General features: G+C 46.5%; 1 long non-coding RNA gene across 1 annotated transcript; it reads left to right on the top strand.

Moving 5' to 3' along the window:
• Nucleotides 1-647: 647 nt before the first annotated feature.
• Nucleotides 648-7,593, top strand: LOC111097845. Its single transcript, XR_005365820.1, has 5 exons — nt 648-677; nt 1,484-1,539; nt 4,924-5,033; nt 5,572-5,721; nt 5,894-7,593. It is a non-coding gene; the product is annotated as an uncharacterized LOC111097845 (long non-coding RNA).
• Nucleotides 7,594-8,820: the final 1,227 nt, after the last annotated feature.

The following is an 8,820-nucleotide window of genomic DNA, read 5'->3' on the forward strand; positions in this document are numbered from 1 at the left end:
GAACATCTGCCTTTGGCTCAGGTCGTGATCCCGGGGTCCTGGGATCGAGTCCTGCATCAGGCTCCCCTCAGGGAGCCTGCTTCTCCCTCTGCCTATGTCTCTGCTTCTCTCTCTCTCTCTGTCTCTCATGAATAAATAAATAAAATCTCTAAAAAAAAAAGAAATTAGGAGGGAAGTGCTCTTTAATAAGGAGAAAAAATAGTCTCTTTTATATAGTAATTCATTTCACTTTGAAAAGCACATGCACCTGTAGTCTTAACTAGTACCTAATAACTCTGGGAAATCGGTCATGAAACCGTACATTTGAACAGTTCCTCATAGTGATCAACACATCTGAACTCATGTCAGCTCATTTTGGCCCCAACTCACTCTGTGAGGCAGACAATGCCAATCAGAGATGAGGATTTCACTCAGCTAAGGTGACTTGCTCAAGGTCACACATTAATGGGTAGTAGAACCAGCAGTGAAACTGAAAGATCCTAATCCCAAGTTAGAACCCTTTCCAGGAAGACCTCTGTATTCTGCAAAATACTTTGTGCTTATACATGTGTTGGGCCCCCATGACCCGAACCTGAATTTGGAGTGGAATTCTCCAGGTGGCAAAAAGAAATCTGTGTTCTGTAACCAAGGGCATAAGCAGCCTCTGTCTAGAATGGAATCCCGGTCTCCACGTGCTGGTGAGTAGCTAGGATCACCGCTATCTCATAGAGAGTGAAAGAAGTGAGGGCCCTGGAATCAGAGAGACCCCAGTTCTCTTCCCTACTGTGGCACTTGACTAGCTTTGTGTCTGTCCTTGGGAAGATTACTTACAATTCTCTAAAAACTTCTCAATAATGGGGATGAACATAACCACCTTGTAGGGAAGCTGTCCAAATTTGTGATGACATCTGGAGGCATCGAGTAGGCGTTCGATAAATGACAATTAAAAAAAAAAAAAAAAAAAGCTTTCTTTCCCCAAAAGGCCAAAAGGCCAGCATGGCTGACAGACCCAGCTTCTGGTTTCACTTCTGTTTCTCCAGGATGCTGGCTCAGAGAAAGGCAGCAGGCAAAGCAGATAGGTGACTTTAAGTCATGAAACATATATTCTCACCTTGGACACCTGCTGATTTTAATGACGAAACAGCCATCATTTAGCAAATACCAGGGCTAGTTATTAATTTAAAAACACATTCAGCCTGTGCTTACAGAAACTGCCATTTCCCCCCTTGGGAATGAGTTCTGAGTTATGTTTTTAAAATTAGCTGGCGCTTGAATTTCATTTTCCATCCAAGCTTCCCTGTTATCTATAAGGTCACAGAAACACGTAGGCCACGGACAGTCCAATCCCAGATATTAGGCTCTTGGAATTAAAAAGCGGAAATAAGTAAATAAAGAGAGAATGCCCAGGGATTTCTTTTTTTCAGAGCAGCAAGCCGGTCCCCGGTGAGCTGCAGGAGCCAGATTTCCTTCTTAAGAGGCTCTTCCTTTCCATTTTGAGGTGAAGGCTGAGGAAAAGGAGGAGGAAGAGGAGGGAAAGGGCCTATGACCTATATCTTCAAGGTCTGTCTCTTCTGCGCTCAGCGACGGGAAAGAATCAGAATGCATTCTGGAGGAAGAAGAAAAACCCCAAGTGCTGATTGTCCCTTTAAGCCATTCCAATCACAGGCTCGCGGTTAAAATAATGCTCACCTACTGCGCTTCCAACTGGGCCATCTACCTTTTTCGCTGGCGGGGTCAGGCCCAGTCAAGCCTGATGAGGCTGCGACAGGCCCGGAGAGCCCGGCTGCAGGCCGCGCTACACCTGTTTATCACCGAGTCACTTCATTTCCCTTCCCCTCCTCCCTGCTTGAAAAGGGGCATTAATTAAACCGGTAAACAAGCCGGCTCCCGTTCTAAATCAGAGCTGCAGGCAACGGAGAGATAACTTGGGCTCCGGAGAAGAGGGATTTTCAGCTAATTTATGGAATTCACCGTCACTCTCTCTCTCTCTCCCAGCAGCCAGCTCCCCGCTTAACGGGGGAAATTGAAGCAGACAGCCTTTGTCTAAACACTTCTTTTGCCCAGAATATCTTAATTTTTTTCCCTATTTGAATGTTTAATAAGGTTTGGGGTGCTCCTTCTTTTTTTAATTTGTAACGGTGCAGACGTTTGGGTGTTCTCACTTGGCTGGTGGCTGCAGGGCGCCCGTCCTCCTGGGGCGCGGAGGGAAGGAGCCGCGGTTTTTCCAGGCTGGGCTCGGACAACTAGCGAAAGAAGGAGGAGCCTGGGGTTTGGGGGAAGTTTTGGGGGGAGTTGCGGGGGTCTGAAGTCAGGGCAGCCCAGCAACGCTTTGCCCACAGGCACGCCCTCTCCAGCTTTGGGTACCCCCACCCCCACCCCAAAACGCGGTCTGTGCCCGCATCGCCCCCGGGGCCCGCCGCCCGCTTTCTCTCCCTCCCACGTCGCGGGTCTCCCCTCCCCCCCCACCCGCCTCCCCGGGCCGGGCTCCCCAGCAGCGGCCCGACCACCCCGCGCGCGCGCAGCCCCAGGGCTGGGCCGCGGCCCCTTTCGGGGCGCTGCCGCGGGCACCCCGCGCCGCCCGGACGCAGGTCTCCAAGAAGCGAGCTGTGCCCGCGTCTTGCTCCCCACCGGGAGCCGGAATGCCCCGGTCTAGGCGGGAAGCACCCTGCGATGCTCGCCTTCCTGAGTCTAGACAGTCCAGGGGAAGAGCCTCCGGGAATCTGTGCCCCCCCCCCGCCCCCCCCACCACCCTGCAAACCTTCCTAAGGACCCCAGGAACGCCTTGCACGTAATTTCAAGCCCGCCTGCTTTTCCGGGTGGCATATCCAGGGATCGTGTTGACAAATTAATGGTAGAGAATTAGTTGTGCATTAAAGATTTAAATTATATTATGCGGCACATTGTCATAAAATGATATAAAACAATAGGAAAACACATGTAAATGAATTCCGGTTCCTGACACGTGCAGCAGCGGACTGACACCCGCGCGCTCGGCGGCGCGCTCCGAGCCCGGGCCCGGGGCCGGGCAGGGGCCGCGCGCCTCGGCGTGCCAAGGGTTAAGTGGCGCCGCTCGCCGCCTCCCCGGCCGCCCTCCCCTGCCTGCTGATTTTCAGGCCCACCGAGTCGCCCGAGAAAGTTTTCCATTCGACGAGGCCGGAGCATCTCGGGGGCCGAGCTCCTTAGAAAGCGGCAGGGCCCCCGAGGGCCGACTTGCTGGGCGGGGGCGGCCTGCCCGGTGCTGGACACGCTAATTACAAGGATTCCGTTTCCCGGGTCTGCAGGAATGCATTACCTGCAGCAAAGGAGGCTCGGCCTCTCGGGAAGGGCCCGAGAGGAAGCTGAATGCCCCAGTGAATTCCAGCCCCGGCCCTAGGTTTATACCCACAACCCCAGCCCATGCTGAGGGCCTAATCGCTTGGCCATTGTCAGGGCTGTTGTCCAATCAGCCCCTGAATGGCAAAACTTCACAATGCCGGGTATGAATTAGAGGGGAACAAATGTGGATGCAGACTTTTTTTGCAACAATACCTAACTGAGCCTTTCAGGCAGGACAAGGGATGCACAAAAGCTCGACGGAAATTGGAGTAACTTTTGGAGGCCCTCCTAGCTCCCGTCAATAAGCGCTAGCTCCATAATGGCGACAGGGGCCTCCTCCGTCCACCCCCCTCCTTTGCTGTGGGATGGATCAATTGTTCCCGGGGTGGGGGGGAAATTGTCATAAAAATTGGGCATTTTTGTTGTCCTTGTCTTGGAAGCAGTGGCTCTCTGTTGAACGCGGCCAAATGGATTTGTCTCTCTCTCTCTTTTTCTTAATGTGAATGGTACATGTGGTCATTATTTCGCCCACCGTAAAGTACTGACAAGATCCCCCCCCCTCCCTCCCTCTGCCCACCCCCAGAAGAACAGAATAGCTTCTTGAGCTATACAAATGTCAGGTCTCTGTTTTAAAATTTAGCTTTGTTTACCCAACAGAATGGAATTCATTACTGTGTAAAAGTGGTTCCATTTTCTGATCTTTTTATTCAAAATGTTGAGAGTATCAGAAAGCTCATTTGAAGGTCACAGGTTTATGTATCTATTCTCTTAAGTGTTTTAGAAATTCATATGGAGGACACAAAAGGTGGAAAATGTGAAAACATACTGTTCATTGTTTATCCTAACCTTGCCATGGTTATTAGATAAATGAGTGTAGGGGGAAAAAATGGCATTAAAAGCCACTGTGAACTGGGATTTTTTTTTTCCCCTGAAGACTGTTAATTTTAGCCCTTGATCTGTAAAGGTCAATTTCTAATTCTTTTTACTGTGCAGTTTATATAACTTCTGCATTTGAAGTCTATAAAAAGCTTTTGCAGACTTTTCATAATGTAAGTAGCAATTTATTTCATTACGGTTTGAATTTTTTATGTAATTCCTATGGACATTTTGATGAAATTGTCAGGCTTAAAAGCTGTAGCGCTTTTCATTTGGGGGTGTGTGGACTTTTTTTTTTTTTTTTTTTTTTTTTTGCTCGGATCCATTCTTGCTGGATAATTTAAAATTAGTAGATTAATCAGTTCAGTGATTTAAAAGACCACGCTTTGGTTGGAGCAAGGTCTGAGGCAAAATCATTTTATTTTATTTTTTTTTATTAGTAAATGATTTAAAAGGCCTTTTCAACTAGTTATCTGAAGCCGATATTTAACTGTTACTTATTCCACTAATTTCTATCTTTTGTTAAGAGAACTTTCCAGCCTAAATCTCCTCGCTCTGTCCCATGCTAATTGCAGCTTACATTATATAAATGGCTTTGTAAAGAAAACTATAACTCCGAGCCTTGAAAGTTGGGTGTTTCTATTTGCTCAAACTTGATGCACTTGTTTGGAGAGGGTCATTGCAGGGAAAGCTGTGTAGCCTGTAAGAATGTCCTGGATAACAAGCTTAAACAGAACCTTTTGTTGTGCTTAGTATTCTCAGGACTCCAAAATGAGGCCTCCTTTTTCTAACCGCGGGCTGAAGTGGTTCATTACTGCTGTTTCCTCCGCCAGGCCAGGGCTCAGCCATTCCCACTACTGAAGGTCTGTAACTTCCTTAAAAAGGAAGAAGGAAAACATGGCCCAGAAAGGTCTTGTTAGCACTTCCTATGTGAAATTAGCAGCTTTCTAAAAGGTACAACTCCAATTACCTCACATTGTGGAGGCGAGTACAAACTCAACAATACGCACAGCCTAGCAAGTGACATTCTGTCTTTCTAGAGTTACTTCCCTAATTAGGAATGAAGAAGCTCTATTCTGCTGAGTGCATCTATTTACAGTGGCCACAATGCTTTAACTTGAGCATCCTTCTCAAAGCCCAGTGTTAAAAAACACAAGTGCTCTTTTCGCCGAGCAGGCTATGGTGAGGCGACACATTCCTAACGGTTACGCCCTCGGAAAAAAAAAAAAAAAAAAAAAAAAAGTGTAGCCGCTTTGGCAGGATTGTTAACACTTCAGGATTCATTTTCCACAATAACGCCCCTGCCCAGAGAGCTCTGGGAATTACAGTGGACAATGGGGAGGCATTCTTAGGAGGGTCTAATGATGGAATAAAAAGAAAAATATTTATTGCTTTTGACAGTTCCACAAGGGGCGAAAATCCTTGTCGTGGGTAAAGTTTCCCTGGCTGTTGGAGGAAGGCAGCTCACGGGGACTCAAACAGTTCGACTTCCTTTGTTAGGAGGCTGAGTACCAGGGCCAAGCTGGGAAATTAAAGATTAAGTTCATTAAGGTAAGGTAATTGTGTGGAGGCATTGTTGTTGATACAGGTGGAGCGATGGGGGCTGGGGTAGGAAGCCCATTGACGTGGAGGGCCGACCCATTAAACAGGCTTAACAGATGTGCAACACAAATATGTTTATTATTTGCCTGATGGCTGACCTGTGCTTTCGCTGTTTCATTAGTCAACAGGCCCCCACCCAAGGAGAGACCGGACGCCCCGCCGGGAAGCAGGTGGAAGAGAAGGCAACGCAGGCTCCGGAAAGGAAAGATCCAGTCCTGTGGGCCCTGCTCGCCTCCGCCTCCACCGCTCGCCGCCACGTCTAAGCTCCCTCCTGGCCTGGTCCCCACCTGAGGGGAAGAGCCAGCCCTTGCTGGACGATGCTCTCCCACCTGAGGCGTGTCTCGGGTCTCTGTTGGTGCAGAAGAGCACGTTGGATGCCCCACGTACGGGAGGCATTGGACTCTGTCCTCTCTGAAATCTGGTGATTGAGCTTCCAGTCAGGGAGTTTGTCAAACGCTCTCCTTCCCCAGTCGCTTGCCTCCTCAGGAACTGACTACTTTGGAAATCTGGGCGGCCTGTCTTTCAATTCCTTCTTCTGGGGTGGGGGAATCAAACAAAACCAAACACACCCTCCCTCCCCAATACACACACTCACACACACACACATCCTACTCACACAGATACACTCTCTCTGCTTTGTTATTTCAAACTGTGTTTGTCTTTGTGAGGGAGAGCTCCTCCCTGCCCCTTCCCTAACTTGGAGACCCACAGATACTTTAAAAAGAAACAAGTGGAAAGCAGTGTCCTGGACTTTCTGGTGAGCATGGGGTCCATCCCTGGCGATTTGTTTGAGAGGAGGAAGGCGGACAGGGAGGTGCCCAGAGTGTGGCCAAATGGCTGAAAAAAAGTGTCTGGTGCAAGTGTTCAAGAAAACCATTCCCACACAAGCCTCCCTGCCTTATTTCCCCCCATGTCTTGGGCAGAAGAAGAAAGGTCTTCTTTACTTTTGGTGGGGTCAGTAGTTCCATTTCTGCTGAGGAGCTGAGAAATGCTGTCAGCCTTGGAGATGTCTTTGATAACAGAGATCCTGAAAGAGAAGCGCTTGTTTATTTGCATGATAGGGTCACTTATTATACAAAAACTCACCAGCTTTCTTTTCTTTCCCCTCCTGCCCTCCCTCCAGCCCCCCTCTGAGGAAAATAAACAGTGTCATAATGATTTTGGTAAATAGAATTCTTTCTAAAGCCACCTAATCGTGGGGAGACATTCTGAGAAGACCCTAGGATTTAGTTGAGTGTTGATGTGTGAAAAAAAAAAAAAAAAAAGAAGAAGAAGAAGACTAAATTTTAGAGATATTTTAATACACACTCGCACGCACACCCACAGCACACGGCTCGGTGAAAAGCTTTCTCCGGAGTTGAGAATAAGCGTGTTTTGAAACCTTCAGATTCCATCATGCTGTCATACTTGTTGTTATTTACTTTTATTTACTTTTTTTTCTTTTATTTACTTTTAAAGGGAAGGTTGCGGTGGAATGTTCACTTCCCTTAGGCTGCCAGGCGTCTGTACCGTGGAGTGAAACGGAGAGGCTTTTAGTTCTTTTCGTAGATTGTATCAGAGAAGTTTTTGAATAAAACATTCTCAGTGTAATGTGTTTATTGGCTCGGACAGAACGAGAAATAATTCTGAAGCGAGCAGGCAACGTGTACCAAAGTTCTCGGTGTTTTTCTCCTCTTGTGATTGTGTCAGGGTTTCTTTTTATTTATTTCTATAAAGTGTCCTTTGTCCTTGAGAATGTTGAATAGACTTCTTTCAAAAGTTATCAGAGACCGGTCTGATAAATCAGACGAGAAATTAGGAACATCTGAGTTATTTTCTAAGATGGGTTAATGAAGAGATGAGGATTTGCATTTTCTTTTAAAGACCTAATGAGCAAGCCAAACAGAGGAGGGAGGAAGGCTCGCAGGCTGTCACATTGTGATTTATCAGAAAGCAGAAGGGAAAATTTGATACAGACAAGATTCCAAGCTGTGGCTTACTCGAAATGTGTTAACTTTTTGAAAACAAGTGTGCAATCGCTGGCCTTTTACAAAAAAAGGTATAGCTTGAAAATCTAGTGCAGTGTCTTCAGCACTTAAACATTTAGCTCCATAAACGGCCCTTTGATGGAAAAGAAAACTGTTTGGTGTCTAATCAGAAAATGCTGCTTCCTAAACTACTGGAAACTTACATTTATATTTTCAGCCCTGCTGAATCGAGATTACTAAACCCCTTTAAATACTAAGAGGCTTTTTCTTTACCGCTTAAAAATAGCAGCTTGTCATCACATTGTCCTATAAGAAGGGAAGCCTCATATTTGAAATGATTTGTAAGGTTGAGGTTCTTAGAATGATCACCTTGAATTTGGAACTGTGATTAAAGTTGGTGAGAGCATGGGAGTGCAGGCGTGGGGCTACATTTCTCCATGTTCTTGGAAAATTTCTCGAATGGGGAAGAGACCCAGGGCTTCTTCACTTTGGAAGCAGGAGCTCCATCCTGCCCTTTGCAGCGTGAAGGGGGCCACCAGGACCGCAAACAGGAACAGCCAGGGAGGGTCTGAAAAGGTCCTACATCCTCCCCAACAAGTCCTGAGCGCTGAAACTATTTCAGGCTATTTGCATCACAATTTCTGGAAATCGTGTTGGAACTCTTACATTTTATCTACTTAATAATGATTTTTTTTTTTTACACTTCCTACTTGCAAAAATGTTTATGGGCTCTTTAGTACTTTATATTTGTTATGAAAATATGAGAATATACTGTGTTGAATTTTAATGAAACCTATTAGGTCGCTATTCCTTGGTCTCCATCATTATTATTATTAAGGTGGAATTCATATAATATAAAATTAACCATTTTGGAGTGTACGATTCATTGGCATTTTGTACATTCACAATATTGTATCGGAGTTTGTTTTCTTTGTTTTTTAAATCTTTTATTTATTTATTAATGAGAGACAGAGAGGCAGAGACACAGGCAGAGGGAGAAGCAGACTCTTCACAGGAAGCCCCATGTGGGACTTAATCCTGGAACCTGGGGATCACACCCTGAGCCAAAGACAGATGCTCA

The sequence above is a fragment of the Canis lupus genome, chromosome 10 (assembly GCF_011100685.1).
Source record: "Canis lupus familiaris isolate Mischka breed German Shepherd chromosome 10, alternate assembly UU_Cfam_GSD_1.0, whole genome shotgun sequence".
Taxonomy (NCBI): Eukaryota; Metazoa; Chordata; class Mammalia; order Carnivora; family Canidae; genus Canis; species Canis lupus.